The following is a 17500-nucleotide window of genomic DNA, read 5'->3' as shown; positions in this document are numbered from 1 at the left end:
CCCCCTGTGTCTCTCAGCCTCTACACCTTCTGAGGACCTGGGTACTGGGGATTCTATGGGACTGACCAAGGGAAGCATGACAGGAACTGTTGACAACCGCCGCAGCAAAAGGAAGTGGGTCTCAGGGAATATCACCCTCCGATTCATTTCTCTCCTGAAGTCATTTCTCTTTCCACTCTGTTCCACTGCTTTTCTTCCACTCTTTCAGAAAGCACGTTTCGTTTTATGCTTATTCAACCTCTGTTTCCCCCGGTCTCTCTCTCCCAGACATGAGCTGCTGGAGGAGGCGTGTCGTCAGGGTCTTCCCTTTGCATCCTGGGATGGACCCACTGTGGTCTCCTGGCTAGAGGTAATCATAGATGTTTGATAGATAGATGGGAAACCTTTATAGCCATATAAACCCTCACAATCACTACATTCTAGCCAATCTGTTTCTAGCTCACCTCTTTCCCTCTCTACCCCAGCTGTGGGTGGGAATGCCAGCATGGTACGTGGCAGCCTGTCGTGCCAACGTGAAGAGTGGCGCCATCATGGCCAACCTGTCTGACACAGAGATCCAGAGGGAGATTGGCATCAGTAACCCCCTGCACCGCCTCAAACTGAGACTGGCCATCCAGGAGATGGTGTCCCTCACCAGCCCATCTGCCCCGGCCAGCAATCGCTCTGTTAGTAGTCTCACTAGTACACACTCACAGAACACAAACCATGTAGACACAATTATAGAGGTACACATGATACTATATTGATATACACACATACATACAGGTAACTGCCAAAACGAAGGAAACACTAACATAAAGTGTCTTAATAGGGTGTTGGGCCTCCATGAGAACAGCTTCAATGTGCCTTGACATAGATTCTACAAGTGTCTGGAACTCTATTGTAGGGATGCAACATTATTCTTCCACAAGCAATTCCATCATTTGGTGTTCTGTTGATGGTGTTGGAAAATGCTGTTTCAGGCACCGTTCCAGAATCTTCCATATGTGTTTAATTGGGTAGAGATCTGGTGACTGAGACAGCCATGGCATATGGTTTACATCGTTTTCATGCTGATCAAACTATTCAGTGACCACTCGTGCCCTGTGGATGGGTGCATTGTCATCCTATGGGGGCATAGCCATGGTAGCCAAAATAATGGCCTGTCCAACATTTTTATACATGACCCTAAGCATGATGGGATGGTGATTGCTTAATTAACTCAGGAACCACACCTGTGTGGTAGCACCTGCTTTCAATATACTTTGTGTCCCTCATTTACTGAAGTAGTTCCATTATTTTGGCAGTTACCTGTATATGCACATTTACATTATGTGTCGAGATTAACATAAAAATGTTACATGCATTCACAGCAGACTCATCAACACACAAACATTTGAGTTTTTCTGACGATCATGTTTTCTTTCTCTCCTGTCTTGTGACCACAGTCGACCAGTAACGTGTGGATGACCCATGCTGAGATGGAGTCGTTAAACGCAGCCACCAAACCGGTAAGTATGTCCTGTTATGTTAATGTCTCAACATTCTCGAGACATTTAACACTGACGTTCATCTAACATTGACGTATATCAAAGGAGGTTGGTGGCACCTTAATTGAGGAGGGCGGGCTCATAGTAATGGCTGGAAAGGAATGAGTGGAATGGGATCGAACACATCATGTTTCCATGTGTTTGATACCACTCCATTCCAGACATTATTATGAGACGTCCTCCCCTCAGCAGCCTCCTGTGATCTGCAGTGCATTCAGAAAGTATTCAGACCCCTTTAATTTTTCCACATTTTGTTAAATTACAACCTTATTCTAAAATTCATGAAATTATTATTTTTCCTCATCAATCTACACACAATACCCCATAATGACAAAGCGAAAACAAGCTATTAGAAATGTTTGCAAATGTATTAAAAATAAAAAACTGAAATACCTTATTTACATAAGTATTCATACCCTTTGCTATGAGACTCGAAATTGAACTCAGGTGCATCCTGTTTCCATTGATCATCCTTGAGATGTTTCTACAACTTGATTGGAGTCCGCCTGTGGTAAATTCAATTGATTGGACATGATTTGGAAGGTCCCACATTTGACAGTGCATGTGAGCCATGAGGTCGAAGGAATTGTCTGTAGAGCTCCGAGACAGGATTGTGTCAAGGTACAGATCTGGGGAAAGGTACATTTCTGCAGCACTGAAGGTTCGCAAGACCACAGTGGCCTCCATCATTATTAAATAGAAGAAGTTTGGAACTACCAAGACTCTTCCTAGAGTTGGCTGCCCGGCCAAACTGTGCAATGGTCACTCTGACAGAGCTCCAGAGTTCCTCTGTGGAGATGGGAGAACCTTCCAGAAGGACAACCATCTCTGCAGAACTCCACCAAATAGGCCTTTTGTCAGGACCCGGTTACGAACCCGGGTCTCTGGAGTGAGAAACAGTCACTTAACCAACTGAGCCACGAATAGTCGGCAGAACCAAGAAGATGAGGCAGACACAGCAGTACTTGAGACGGTGTATTTAATGAAGTAAAAAGTGAAGTCCTTCAGGAAAACATGTAATTCCACAACCTCAAAAGGAATTCCACAAGAACAAAGGTAATCCTCCAAGACAAAAAGGTAAATCCACAAGGTGGAAGGTATAGCATAAAAAGCCTCAAAAGATACTCAAAAATAAATAAACAAGAACAAAAAACAGAACTCCACAAGAGAGTCTACCGGGATCAACAAGAGTTCACAGAATACTAGGGCTGGGTGCTAACATACAAACACAGAGCAAAGAACTGAGGAAAACTAAGGGTTTAAATACAATCAGGGGAAACGAGGCACAGGTGCAAATAATAATGGGGATCAAGGGAAATCAAAAGGTCAAAAAGCACAATGGGGGCATCTAGTGACCAAAAACCGGAACAACCCTGGCCAAATCCTGACACCTTTATGGTAGAGTGGCCAGACAGAAGCCACTCCTCAGTAAAAGTCACATGACAGCTGCTTGGTGTTCGCCAAAAGGCACCTAAAGGACTTTCAGACCATGAGAAACAACATTATCTGGTCTGATGAAACCAAGATTGAACTCTTTGGCCTGCATGCCAAGCGTCATGTCTGGAGGAAACCTGGCACCATCCCTACTGTGAAGCATGGTGGTGGCAGCATCATTCTGTGGGGATGTTTTTCAGCAGCAGGGACTGGGAGACTAGTCAGGATCGAGGTAAAGATGAACAGAGCAAAGTACAGAGAGATCCTTGATGAAGACCTGCAACAGAGCACTCAGGACCTCAGACTGGGGTGAAGGTTCACCTTTCAACAGGATAACAACCCTAAGCACACAGCCAAGACAATGCAGGAGTGGCTTCGAGACAAGTCTCTGAATGTCTTTGAGTGGCCCAGCCAGAGAATAATGTGAGAAACTCCCCAAATACAGGTGTGCCAAGCTTGTAGCGTCATACCCATGAAGACTTGAGGCTTTTTGACCTTTTGTTTTCCCTTGATCCCCATACCCATGAAGACTTGAGGCTGTAATCGCTGCCAAAAGTGTCTGAATAGGTATGTAAATGTGATATTTGTTTTTTATTTGTAATAAATGTGCAAACATTTCTAAAAACCTGTTTTGATTTGTCATTATGGGGTACTGTGTGTAGATTGATGAGGGAAAAAAAACGATTTAATACATTTTATAACAACTCTGTAACATAACAAAATGTGGAAAAGGTCAAGGGGTCTGACTACTTTCTGAATGCACTGTACATATATATTGCTCTACAGTTATAACTTATATTGCTCAGTCAGGAGTTAAACTCTTTCTCTCTCCCTCTGACTCTTTCTCTCTCATTCTTTCTCTCTCTCTTTCTTTCTCTCTCTCTTTCTCTCTCTCTCTCTCTCTCTCTCTCTCTCTCTCTCTCTCTTTCTCTTTCTGAGTTTGTGGGACTACTAGGTCTTGGTGTTGAGCATCTTCTTCTCTCCCTCTAGTTTCTGTTTCTGTGTAAACTGCTTCACACTAATGACCCGTTCACTAAACTGCTTCACACTAATGACCCGTTCACTAACACACTGTTCCTCCCTTTGTCTTCTCCTTCCTGTTTACTGTCTTCTCCCCTCCTCCCTCTGCTTTTCCTCCATCCGTCTGTCTTGCCTGCTCCCCCTATCCTGCTCTGCCTCTGTTCTCTCGCTCTTTCTGCCCATGTCTCTCTCTCCTGTCCATCTGCTGCATCTAAGGAGCTGAAAGAGATTAGCTGGGATCAGGTAAGGAATGGAAGCACTGTATTAAATGGCATCAACATATAACATACTAATTACACTATTGTATGTGGCCATTGAAAAACAAATGATTCATACAGAAAAGTACTATAAGTAATAATCGAACTACAACTGAAACAAATGAGACACTAGTGAAGGAGTCATCTTCTGCATCTCAGATCCTGGCCTATGGGGATATGAACCATGAGTGGGTGGGTAATGACTGGCTGCCCAGCCTTGGTCTGCCCCAGTACCGCTCCTACTTCATGGAGTCCCTGGTGGACGCCCGCATGCTGGACCACCTGACCAAGAAGGAGCTGAGGGGACAGCTCAAAATGGTGGACAGCTTCCATAGGTACGTATGGCCTGCTCTCGTCTGTCTGTCTCTCGCTCTTTCTCTTTATGTTGCTGTTATTAACCTCGGCACCTGGGTGGGTAGGCGTTTTTCTGCCTCGAGGGGGTGGTGAAAAGCAAATAGACAAAATTCCAGTTTCTGCAAATGAACAATGAATTCTTCTTCTGCAACTGTTTCCCACTCCCACTTCACTCACAGCCTTTCCTTTTCTCTCCGTCATTCTTTCTCTCCCTCTGTTGACACTCTAGCTCTCTCTCTGGTGTGTGAGTGTGTGTGTTCGTGGCATGGGAAACATGCAGGTGTTAAAGGGTATGTTGAAAGATTTCCTGCTGTTGTGACACTCTCACTCTGCAGGTGTGTCTTCAGGCCTTTTCGGGGTCAAAGACACCGGAGTGCTCTAATACTTTCTCTGAGTACAGGTGAGAGTCAGTCACCATGCCCTCTATTAACCGCCTGACCTTTTGACCTCTCTTGACCTTTTTCAGGGTTAGTTTGCATTATGGCATAATGTGTCTGAAGCGCTTGAACTACGACCGCAAAGAGCTAGAGAGGAGGAGAGAAGACAGTCAGCACCAGAACAAAGGTGTGTTCCTCCTCTCTGTCATTAAATCCTTTATCCAATTTAGTGTTTCTCATCCATCCATCCAACAATCCATCCAACCAATCCTCCATTCAGTAACAATCAGCCTCAATTGATGGTTAGTAGAAGGTGTTTCACTGCTTGGCTTGAGCAAAAGTCTGCACCCACATTGGCCCTGTCAGTGTAAGATCCAGTCACCCTGTGGGTTTCGTTGAGTGAGAATTTTCTGACAGATGTCTTCGTCCCACTACTCCTCTGCGTAGATGTGATGGTGTGGTCCAACGAGCGTGTGATGTGCTGGGTGCAGAACATCGGGCTGAAGGAGTACGCTGACAACCTGACAGAGAGCGGGGTCCATGGGTCCCTCCTGGCTCTGGACGACACCTTCGACTACACAGACTTGGCCCTGCTGCTGCAGATACCCAATCAGAACACACAGGTACTCACCCATCTAACCAATCAGAACACACAGGTACTCACCCATCTAACCAATCAGAACCCCAAGGTACTTCTGTAGCTCAGTTGGTAGAGCATGGCGCTTATAACGCCAGGGTAGTGGGTTCGATTCCCGGGACCACCCATACGTAGAATGTATGCACACATGACTGTAAGTCGCTTTGGATAAAAGCGTCTGCTAAATGGCATAAATTCAATTCAATTAAAAGGTACTCACCCATCTAACCAATGAGAATACACAGGCATGTCCAAGTCTCACCCCACCCACTAATCAGAAGTGATTAAATGCCTTCCCCTGCTGCATGCAACAACTGATGGTTGTGTGCCACTTTCATCGACCATGTCGTCGGGACCAGATTGCTATAACATATGATGTGGTTAGCAGATACTTCAAAATAAAAGTTTATTGATCACATACACAGATTTGCAGATGTTATCGCAAGTGCAGCGAAAGGCTTTTCACACTTAAAATACCTATCCAGGCATTGTAATATATGTCATGCCCCAGCAACGCCTGGACAGAAAAACGCGCCCATAAACTGGATTCTTACTGCACCTGCATCTCAGTAACATCATCCCCAGGCTAACTGCTGGCTGGTAGATGACAGTTGTATCTCAGTAACATCATCCCCAGGCTAACTGCTGGCTGGTGGATGACAATTGTATCTCAGTAACATCGTCCCCAGTGGCTGGTGGATGACAGTTGTATCTCAGTAACATCGTCCCCAGTGGCTGGTGGATGACAGTTGTATCTCAGTAACATCGTCCCCGGTGGCTGGTGGATGACAGTTGTATCTCAGTAACATCGTCCCCAGTGGCTGGTGGATGACAGTTCTATCTCAGTAACATCGTCCCCAGCTTGACTGCTGGCTGGTGGATGACAGTTGTATCTCAATAACATCGTCCCCAGTGGCTGGTGGATGACAGTTGTATCTCAGTAACATCATCCCCAGTGGCTGGTGGATGACAGTTGTATCTCAGTAACATCGTCCCCAGTGGCTGGTAGATAACCGTTGTATCTCAGTAACATCGTCCCCAGTGGCTGGTGGATGACAGTTGTATCTCAGTAACATCGTCCCCAGCTTGACTGCTGGCTGGTGGATGACAGTTGTATCTCAGTAACATCGTCCCCAGGCTAACTGCTGGCTGGTGGATGACAGTTGTATCTCAGTAACATCGTCCCCAGTGGCTGGTGGATGACAGTTGTATCTCAGTAACATCGTCCCCAGTGGCTGGTAGATGACCGTTGTATCTCAGTAACATCGTCCCCAGCTTGACTGCTGTCTGGTGGATGACCGTTGTATCTCAGTAACAGTGTCCCCAGGCTGACTGCTGGCTGGTGGTTGACAGTTGTCCTCAGTAACAGCGTCCCCAGGCTGACTGCTGGCTGGTAGATGACAGTTGTATCTCAGTAACAGCGTCCCCAGGCTGACTGCTGGCTGGTACATGACAGTTGTATCTCAGTAACATCATCCCCAGGCTGACTGCTGGCTGGTAGATGACAGTTGTATCTCAGTAACATCGTCCCCATGCTAACTGCTGGCTGGTGCGTGACAGTTGTATCTCAGTAACAACGTCCCCAGGCTGACTGCTGGCTGGTAGATGTCCGTTGTATCTCAGTAACATCGTCCCCAGGCTGACTGCTGGCTGGTAGATGACAGTTGTATCTCAATAACATCGTCCCTAGGCTAACTGCTGGCTGGTACATGACAGTTGTATCTCAGTAACAACGTCCCCAGGCTGACTGCTGGCTGGTGGATGACAGTTGTATCTCAGTAACATCGTCCCCAGTGGCTGGTAGATAACCGTTCTATCTCAGTAACATCGTCCCCAGCTTGACTGCTGGCTGGTGGATGACAGTTGTATCTCAATAACATCGTCCCCAGTGGCTGGTAGATAACCGTTCTATCTCAGTAACATCGTCCCCAGCTTGACTGCTGGCTGGTGGATGACAGTTGTATCTCAGTAACATCGTCCCCAGTGGCTGGTGGATGACAGTTGTATCTCAGTAACATCGTCCCCAGTGGCTGGTGGATGACAGTTGTATCTCAGTAACATCGTCCCCAGTGGCTGGTAGATAACCGTTCTATCTCAGTAACATCGTCCCCAGGCTAACTGCTGGCTGGTGGATGACAGTTGTATCTCAGTAACATCGTCCCCAGTGGCTGGTAGATAACCGTTCTATCTAAGTAACATCGTCCCCAGGCTAACTGCTGGCTGGTGGATGACAGTTGTATCTCAGTAACATCGTCCCCAGTGGCTGGTAGATGACCGTTGTATCTCAGTAACATCGTACCCAGTGGCTGGTAGATGACCGTTGTATCTCAGTAACATCGTCCCCAGCTTGACTGCTGTCTGGTGGATGACCGTTGTATCTCAGTAACAGTGTCCCCAGGCTGACTGCTGGCTGGTGGTTGACAGTTGTCCTCAGTAACATCGTCCCCAGGCTGACTGCTGTCTGGTGGTTGACAGTTGTCCTCAGTAACAGCGTCCCCAGGCTGACTGCTGGCTGGTGGATGACAGTTGTATCTCAGTAACATCGTCCCCAGTGGCTGGTGGATGACAGTTGTATCTCAGTAACAGTGTCCCCAGGCTGACTGCTGGCTGGTACATGACAGTTGTATCTCAGTAACAGCGTCCCCAGACTGACTGCTGGCTGGTACATGACAGTTGTATCTCAGTAACATCGTCCCCAGGCTAACTGCTGGCTGGTGGATGACAGTTGTATCTCAGTAACATCGTCCGCAGGCTAATTGCTGGCTGGTGGATGACAGTTGTCCTCAGTAACAGCGTCCCCAGGCTGACTGCTGGCTGGTACATGACAGTTGTATCTCAGTAACAGCGTCCCCAGGCTAATTGCTGGCTGGTGGATGACAGTTGTATCTCAGTAACATCGTCCCCAGGCTAACTGCTGGCTGGTGGATGACAGTTGTATCTCAGTAACATCGTCCCCAGGCTAACTGCTGGCTGGTGGATGACAGTTGTATCTCAGTAACATCGTCCGCAGGCTAATTGCTGGCTGGTGGATGACAGTTGTCCTCAGTAACAGCGTCTCCAGGCTGACTGCTGGCTGGTAGATGACAGTTGTATCTCAGTAACATCGTCCCCAGGCTAATTGCTGGCTGGTGGATGACAGTTGTATCTCAGTAACATCGTCCCCAGGCTAACTGCTGGCTGGTGGATGACAGTTGTATCTCAGTAACATCGTCCCCAGGCTAACTGCTGGCTGATGGATGACAGTTGTATCTCAGTAACAGCGTCCCCAGGCTAACAGCTGGCTGGTAGATGACAGTTGTATCTCAGTAACATCGTCCCCAGGCTAACTGCTGGCTGGTGGATGACAGTTGTATCTCAGTAACATCGTCCCCAGGCTGGTGGATGACAGTTGCTGGCTGGTGGATGACAGTTGTATCTCAGTAACAGCGTCCCCAGGCTAACAGCTGGCTGGTAGATGACAGTTGTATCTCAGTAACAGCGTCCCCAGGCTAACAGCTGGCTGGTAGATGACAGTTGTATCTCAGTAACAGCGTCCCCAGGCTAACAGCTGGCTGGTGGATGACAGTTGTATCTCAGTAACATCGTCCCCAGGCTGACTGCTGGCTGGTAGATGACAGTTGTATCTCAGTAACATCGTCCCCAGGCTAACTGCTGGCTGGTGGATGACAGTTGTATCTCAGTAACATCGTCCCCAGGCTAATTGCTGGCTGGTGGATGACAGTTGTATCTCAGTAACAGCGTCCCCAGGCTAACAGCTGGCTGGTAGATGACAGTTGTATCTCAGTAACAGCGTCCCCAGGCTAACAGCTGGCTGGTAGATGACAGTTGTATCTCAGTAACAGCGTCCCCAGGCTAACAGCTGGCTGGTGGATGACAGTTGTATCTCAGTAACATCGTCCCCAGGCTGACTGCTGGCTGGTAGATGACAGTTGTATCTCAGTAACAGCGTCCCCAGGCTGACTGCTGGCTGGTAGATGACAGTTGTATCTCAGTAACAGCGTCCCCAGGCTGACTGCTGGCTGGTACATGACAATTGTATCTCAGTAACATCATCCCCAGGCTGACTGCTGGCTGGTAGATGACAGTTGTATCTCAGTAACATCGTCCCCATGCTAACTGCTGGCTGGTGCGTGACAGTTGTATCTCAGTAACAACGTCCCCAGGCTGACTGCTGGCTGGTAGATGTCCGTTGTATCTCAGTAACATCGTCCCCAGGCTGACTGCTGGCTGGTAGATGACAGTTGTATCTCAATAACATCGTCCCCAGGCTAACTGCTGGCTGGTACATGACAGTTGTATCTCAGTAACAACGTCCCCAGGCTGACTGCTGGCTGGTGGATGACAGTTGTATCTCAGTAACATCGTCCCCAGTGGCTGGTAGATAACCGTTCTATCTCAGTAACATCGTCCCCAGCTTGACTGCTGGCTGGTGGATGACAGTTGTATCTCAATAACATCGTCCCCAGTGGCTGGTAGATAACCGTTCTATCTCAGTAACATCGTCCCCAGCTTGACTGCTGGCTGGTGGATGACAGTTGTATCTCAGTAACATCGTCCCCAGTGGCTGGTGGATGACAGTTGTATCTCAGTAACATCGTCCCCAGTGGCTGGTGGATGACAGTTGTATCTCAGTAACATCGTCCCCAGTGGCTGGTAGATAACCGTTCTATCTCAGTAACATCGTCCCCAGGCTAACTGCTGGCTGGTGGATGACAGTTGTATCTCAGTAACATCGTCCCCAGTGGCTGGTAGATAACCGTTCTATCTCAGTAACATCGTCCCCAGGCTAACTGCTGGCTGGTGGATGACAGTTGTATCTCAGTAACATCGTCCCCAGTGGCTGGTAGATGACCGTTGTATCTCAGTAACATCGTACCCAGTGGCTGGTAGATGACCGTTGTATCTCAGTAACATCGTCCCCAGCTTGACTGCTGTCTGGTGGATGACCGTTGTATCTCAGTAACAGTGTCCCCAGGCTGACTGCTGGCTGGTGGTTGACAGTTGTCCTCAGTAACATCGTCCCCAGCTTGACTGCTGTCTGGTGGATGACCGTTGTATCTCAGTAACAGTGTCCCCAGGCTGACTGCTGGCTGGTGGATGACAGTTGTATCTCAGTAACATCGTCCCCAGTGGCTGGTGGATGACAGTTGTATCTCAGTAACAGTGTCCCCAGGCTGACTGCTGGCTGGTACATGACAGTTGTATCTCAGTAACAGCGTCCCCAGACTGACTGCTGGCTGGTACATGACAGTTGTATCTCAGTAACATCGTCCCCAGGCTAACTGCTGGCTGGTGGATGACAGTTGTATCTCAGTAACATCGTCCGCAGGCTAATTGCTGGCTGGTGGATGACAGTTGTCCTCAGTAACAGCGTCCCCAGGCTGACTGCTGGCTGGTACATGACAGTTGTATCTCAGTAACAGCGTCCCCAGGCTAATTGCTGGCTGGTGGATGACAGTTGTATCTCAGTAACATCGTCCCCAGGCTAACTGCTGGCTGGTGGATGACAGTTGTATCTCAGTAACATCGTCCCCAGGCTAACTGCTGGCTGGTGGATGACAGTTGTATCTCAGTAACAGGCTAACTGCTGGCTGGTGGATGACAGTTGTATCTCAGCAGGCTAATTGCTGGCTGGTGGATGACAGTTGTCCTCAGTAACAGCGTCTCCAGGCTGACTGCTGGCTGGTAGATGACAGTTGTATCTCAGTAACATCGTCCCCAGGCTAATTGCTGGCTGGTGGATGACAGTTGTATCTCAGTAACATCGTCCCCAGGCTAACTGCTGGCTGGTGGATGACAGTTGTATCTCAGTAACATCGTCCCCAGGCTAACTGCTGGCTGGTGGATGACAGTTGTATCTCAGTAACAGCGTCCCCAGGCTAACTGCTGGCTGGTGGATGACAGTTGTATCTCAGTAACAGCGTCCCCAGGCTAACAGCTGGCTGGTAGATGACAGTTGTATCTCAGTAACAGCGTCCCCAGGCTAACAGCTGGCTGGTAGATGACAGTTGTATCTCAGTAACAGCGTCCCCAGGCTAACAGCTGGCTGGTGGATGACAGTTGTATCTCAGTAACATCGTCCCCAGGCTGACTGCTGGCTGGTAGATGACAGTTGTATCTCAGTAACAGCGTCCCCAGGCTTGACTGCTGGCTGGTAGATGACAGTTGTATCTCAGTAACAGCGTCCCCAGGCTGACTGCTGGCTGGTAGATGACAGTTGTATCTCAGTAACAGCGTCCCCAGGCTGACTGCTGGCTGGTAGATGACAGTTGTATCTCAGTAACAGCGTCCCCAGGCTGACTGCTGGCTGGTAGATGACAGTTGTATCTCAGTAACAGCGTCCCCAGGCTGACAGCTGGCTGGTAGATGACAGTTGTATCTCAGTAACAGCGTCCCCAGGCTGACAGCTGGCTGGTAGATGACAGTTGTATCTCAGTAACAGCATCCCCAGGCTAACTGCTGGCTGGTGGATGACAGTTGTATCTCAGTAACATCGTCCCCAGGCTAACTGCTGGCTGGTGGATGACAGTTGTATCTCAGTAACATCGTCCGCAGGCTAATTGCTGGCTGGTGGATGACAGTTGTCCTCAGTAACAGCGTCTCCAGGCTGACTGCTGGCTGGTAGATGACAGTTGTCCTCAGTAACAGCGTCCCCAGGCTGACTGCTGGCTGGTAGATGACAGTTGTATCTCAGTAACATCGTCCCCAGGCTGACTGCTGGCTGGTAGATGACAGTTGTATCTCAGTAACATCGTCCCCAGGCTAACTGCTGGCTGGTGGATGACAGTTGTATCTCAGTAACATCGTCCGCAGGCTAATTGCTGGCTGGTGGATGACAGTTGTATCTCAGTAACATCGTCCCCAGGCTAACTGCTGGCTGGTGGATGACAGTTGTATCTCAGTAACATCGTCCCCAGGCTAACTGCTGGCTGGTGGATGACAGTTGTATCTCAGTAACATCGTCCCCAGGCTAACTGCTGGCTGGTGGATGACAGTTGTATCTCAGTAACATCGTCCCCAGGCTAATTGCTGGCTGGTGGATGACAGTTGTATCTCAGTAACAGCGTCCCCAGGCTAACAGCTGGCTGGTGGATGACAGTTGTATCTCAGTAACAGCGTCCCCAGGCTAACTGCTGGCTGGTGGATGACAGTTGTATCTCAGTAACATCGTCCCCAGGCTAACTGCTGGCTGGTGGATGACAGTTGTATCTCAGTAACATCGTCCCCAGGCTAATTGCTGGCTGGTGGATGACAGTTGTATCTCAGTAACAGCGTCCCCAGGCTAACAGCTGGCTGGTAGATGACAGTTGTATCTCAGTAACAGCGTCCCCAGGCTAACAGCTGGCTGGTGGATGACAGTTGTATCTCAGTAACATCGTCCCCAGGCTGACTGCTGGCTGGTAGATGACAGTTGTATCTCAGTAACAGCGTCCCCAGGCTGACTGCTGGCTGGTAGATGACAGTTGTAATCTCAGTAACATCGTCCCCAGGCTAACAGCTGGCTGGTAGATGACAGTTGTATCTCAGTAACAGCGTCCCCAGGCTAACTGCTGGCTGGTAGATGACAGTTGTATCTCAGTAACAGCGTCCCCAGGCTGACAGCTGGCTGGTGGATGACAGTTGTATCTCAGGCATGCAGGTGAAACTGATAGTAGTGTATATCAAATGAAGTGACTAGCCTGATTCTAATCTATACTCCCTCCTCTCACATCTCTCCTCTAGGCCAGACAACTCCTAGAGAAGGAATACAACTCCCTCATCTCTATGGGAACAGAGAGAAGACCAGATGAGGTATTAAAGAACACAGTACGCTTAGTTCAGAGACTATGTGAAGACTGCATTTTCCACCTCATACAAGTCATTCTTTCTAACTTGACAGTTTGACAATGTTGACAGACATAACCTTTTTTTCTTTATTTCTCTCTATCCCCTCCCCCCTCTTTTCTCTCCCCATTTCCCCCCTTCTCTCTACACCCCCTCCATTAGGATGGGACTAAGACGTTCACCCGCTCCCCTTCCTGGAGGAAGATGTTCAGGGAGAAGGACCTCAGGGGGGTGACCTCAGACTCATCGGAGAACCTGCCTGCTAACTTCCGTGCCTCCGCCATCTCCACGCCCTCTGTGACCCTGAGAAAGGTTCAGAGTGACGGTGAGAAGGATGACCTCTCCCCCTAACCTCTGACCCTTCCCTTTGGCCACGCTCTCAGATTCCTATTTGTTCCGCTTCTTACACCTCGAGGGCTGTTCTTCTAATATCACTCAGAAGGTCACGCGTTGGACAATTTATGACACCTTAAAACCCTGGATAACACATATTTACTATGGGCTAGTCATACTGATTTATTCATCGAGAAAAACAACTGACTTTGTCTTGAAGCGGGTTGCATGTTACATTAGAGAAGAAGTGTAAGACCAGTGTCACATGTGAGTATGTTCAGATGTACCCCATTCATAGAAGCTTACTAACTTTTGCGCCGATTAATGATAGTATTTTCTGTGTGGGGAAGTTTTATTAAAGCCCTGACGCTCGCTCTAAATGTTAACACGCATCGCTTGCGGTCCAGTTTTGGAAACATAAGGAACTTGTCTTTCATATCAGCGAGAAATCATTTTCTAAAAACAAAAGGTTCAATTACTACACACATTTATAGGGTTCCCACACGGCCATATTTCCAATGTTACAGCGCTTGACAGAGAAGACTGAGTAGACGACCTGTGCTAATTAGCATTCGGCGTCTCAGAACAACTGTGTGTAAAAGGAAGACGGACGCCACAAACGTGTTGTCACTGAAAGATACTGTCGGCTCAACTGTTTTCACACCGGTTCAAATAGTCTACAGTAAGTGTATATTTTGCATTTGTGAAATTATTTTTGATGTGACATGAAAGTAGAGGGCGTTGTGTTTCTAAAATCTTGTTCCAACACTGATGGCATTAGCTTGGATATTCATATGCAAAACCTCCAGTGGCTCGCTCCTACAGGACACAGCTGGTTCAGAGGGCAAGGTTACCACAAATTCCCCCTCCCACAACTTTATAATAGTACATCATGGAAAAGTTCAATGCTATTTAGTCGTTATTTTGATAATGTTTATCTCTCTTTCTCGCTTAGTGAACTCTGGGCCTCGCGGTGAGGTAGCCTCAGTCAGGACATACTCTTGCTGAAGGACACGGAGGTGAGAAGCCCTCAGCCAATACATTAAACACATGTAGTAGCTAGTTAGAGTTCTCTCATGGTTTGATTTGCAACAAAACCTTCCGGCATGCCAGATAACTTGCATGTGTGCATATTGAAGTGGTTTGACTTCTTGTTGACTTGTTTTCAAGCTTGTTTGTTGTGGTGCTGTTTTCTGAGCTTTGGTTATATCATTGTTTGTGGGTGAGGTCTTTAGCGGTGGGCTTGGTTCATTGGTTGGTGGGGATTTGGTTTGAGTGAAGTCAGGAGGACAGAGGTGTGCGTGAGAGTAATCCTGTGTTTCTCCTCAGGGCCATGGTGACTGGATCACGACTGGACTGCCCTCCTCTCATTCATTCACAGGAGGGGAAAGCAGCAGAGAAGCAATGAATATATACATTTATTAAATATAAATCTATTGGTCTGACCATTCTGCAATAACAGAGATAAAGAAGAAATGACGGAGATGGAGAAACAACAAAGGGAAAAGAACATGAAGAATGTATGAAATATTGACAGGATATACAGAATACTGTACGTACATGGATAGAGGGTAGGATGAGGCAGGACGACTGTTTTATCTCTCTCTTTGTTCTGTCTCAATATGTGATTGTGCGATGTGGAGTTGTGTGCTGAGGAGGAGGAGACTGATATCCAATGTCACCCATTGTGGCTCTCTATCTGTTAGCTTCTATGGTGCTGTCAGGGGTTCTCCTAAGTTGGTTAGAGTGCTGCAGTAAAACCATGTCCCCATTTGGGCCGCCATCTTGGCTCCAGCCACATCAGAGGGGCAGCAAGCCGCTCCTCTACTCATGGTTTGTCCATTGGCACCTTGAAAGCTGAGAGGCACTAGGTTCTAGTGTAATCTCTTTTGAATGGAATCTATTGTGGAGATCAAAGGCCGGGCCACAGCAGCAAGGATATGATGGGATGGGGGGCCACAGCAGCAAGGATACGATGGGATGGGGGGCCAAAGCAGCAAGGATACGATGGGATGGGGGCCACAGCAGCAAGGATACGATGGGATGGGGGGCCACAGCAGCAAGGATACGTTGGGATGGGGGCCACAGCAGCAAGGATATTATGGGATGGGGGCCACAGCAGCAAGGATACGATGGGATGGGGGCCACAGCAGCAAGGATATTATGGGATGGGGGCCACAGCAGCAAGGATACATTACATTTACATTTAAGTCATTTAGCAGACGCTCTTATCCAGAGCGATGGGATGGGGGCCACAACAGCAAGGATACGATGGGATGGGGGGCCACAGCAGCAAGGATATGATGGGATGGGGGCCACAGCAGCAAGGATACGATGAGATGGGGGCCACAACAGCAAGGATACGATGGGATGGGGGGCCACAGCAGCAAGGATACGATGGGATGGGGGCCACAACAGCAGGGATACGATGGGATGGGGGCCACAGCAGCAAGGATACGATGAGATGGGGGGCCACAACAGCAAGGATACGATGGGATGGGGGGCCACAGCAGCAAGGATACGATGGGATGGGGGGCCACAACAGCAGGGATACGATGGGATGGGGGGCCACACAGGCATTGTGTTAAATGGCTGTGATGTCATTAAGTCATTTGTAGGTACCCACTAAAGCCAGTTAAATTAGAGTGGGGGGACATGTTGTTGAAGCCAGGTTACATACTGCAGGTCTAGTACAAAGCCCAGGGTAATGGCTTTCTAGATGTGGTGGACTTTACAGCTCTCATCATCAGCTCAGGTGCCCCTGGAAGACGAGGGGAAAGATGGAGGTGTGACGAAGGTGAGATAAAACAGTCAAAGTTACCAGAAGAAAAGAGGATGGAGATGATTCATTTACTGCACGCAGCCATTACAGAAACCAAGAGAGGAAGGATGATAAGCAGATCCAGGAAGAGAGAAGAGACTGTTGGAAGTCAAGAAAAACCTTTAGCTTCTGTGTTATGATGCATGTCAAACAACCAAGATGACAATGAAGTCAACTTTGGGGGGTGAAGATGATACACATATATCTGTAGAAATCTAACCTATGAGGATGAAAGCCTGGGGAACAATTTGTAAAATGTGTGTATTTTTATTTTTATGTTTTTATGATAACTATATTTATTTTCATTATGTATGTATGTATTGAATAATTGTATGTACATGTTCATTTAATACATAATTCTTACTAATTTAATTTGACCTAATTTGAAAAGTAAATATGAAACATTAAAAATGGTCAATAAAATATGCTACTGTATGTGTACATTTTGAAAACAAATTGTGTTATGATTGAAAACAAAAAATATGAATGACAAAGATGATAATACAAATTGAAAATAACACCTGCAAATGAAACAGTAATGAAGATGTTGGTGATAAAAAGACAAAATAAAGTGGACTCGTGGTACAACTCATCCCAATGTGTGTTCTCACTTTGTGTACCTGGGGTTGGCAGGAATGTAGACAAGAGGAAAGTGTGTGAGGGGAGGAGGCAGTGGTTTGTGTATTTGTGAGAACAATGTTCAGCATGTATATACTGTGTGTGTATATGACAGAAAGAGACACACCGATAGATCACACCATTGACACTTGCCGGGAAAGACCATTATGCATAAAAATCATAAAATAAGTTATAATAGTTTATCTTTTACTTATAGAATAAGAAACAGGCCTTTACAATATACATACATGTATTACAAAAAGCCAGATGTATAAATATGTTGTACTGCATATACT

General features: G+C 47.5%; 1 protein-coding gene and 1 pseudogene across 2 annotated transcripts in view; one reads left to right on the top strand and one right to left on the bottom strand.

Annotated features, from left to right (window-relative positions):
* The window catches only part of LOC124016330, a 40315-nt pseudogene extending 24544 nt beyond the window's left edge, over positions 1–15771 (top strand).
* A 1619-nt stretch (positions 15772–17390) lies between these two features.
* LOC124015097 overlaps positions 17391–17500 on the bottom strand; it is a 15156-nt gene continuing 15046 nt past the window's right edge. For both annotated transcript variants that reach the window (XM_046330038.1, XM_046330037.1), the window contains exon 2: positions 17391–17500. This exon is cut by the window's right edge and continues 2625 nt beyond it. The gene's annotated coding sequence lies outside the window, so the exon portion shown is untranslated.

Source organism: Oncorhynchus gorbuscha, linkage group LG26 (assembly GCF_021184085.1).
Source record: "Oncorhynchus gorbuscha isolate QuinsamMale2020 ecotype Even-year linkage group LG26, OgorEven_v1.0, whole genome shotgun sequence".
In the NCBI taxonomy this organism is placed as follows: Eukaryota; Metazoa; Chordata; class Actinopteri; order Salmoniformes; family Salmonidae; genus Oncorhynchus; species Oncorhynchus gorbuscha.
The sequence above is the reverse complement of the archived record's forward strand: the minus strand, read 5'-3'. Positions and strand labels throughout refer to the sequence as shown.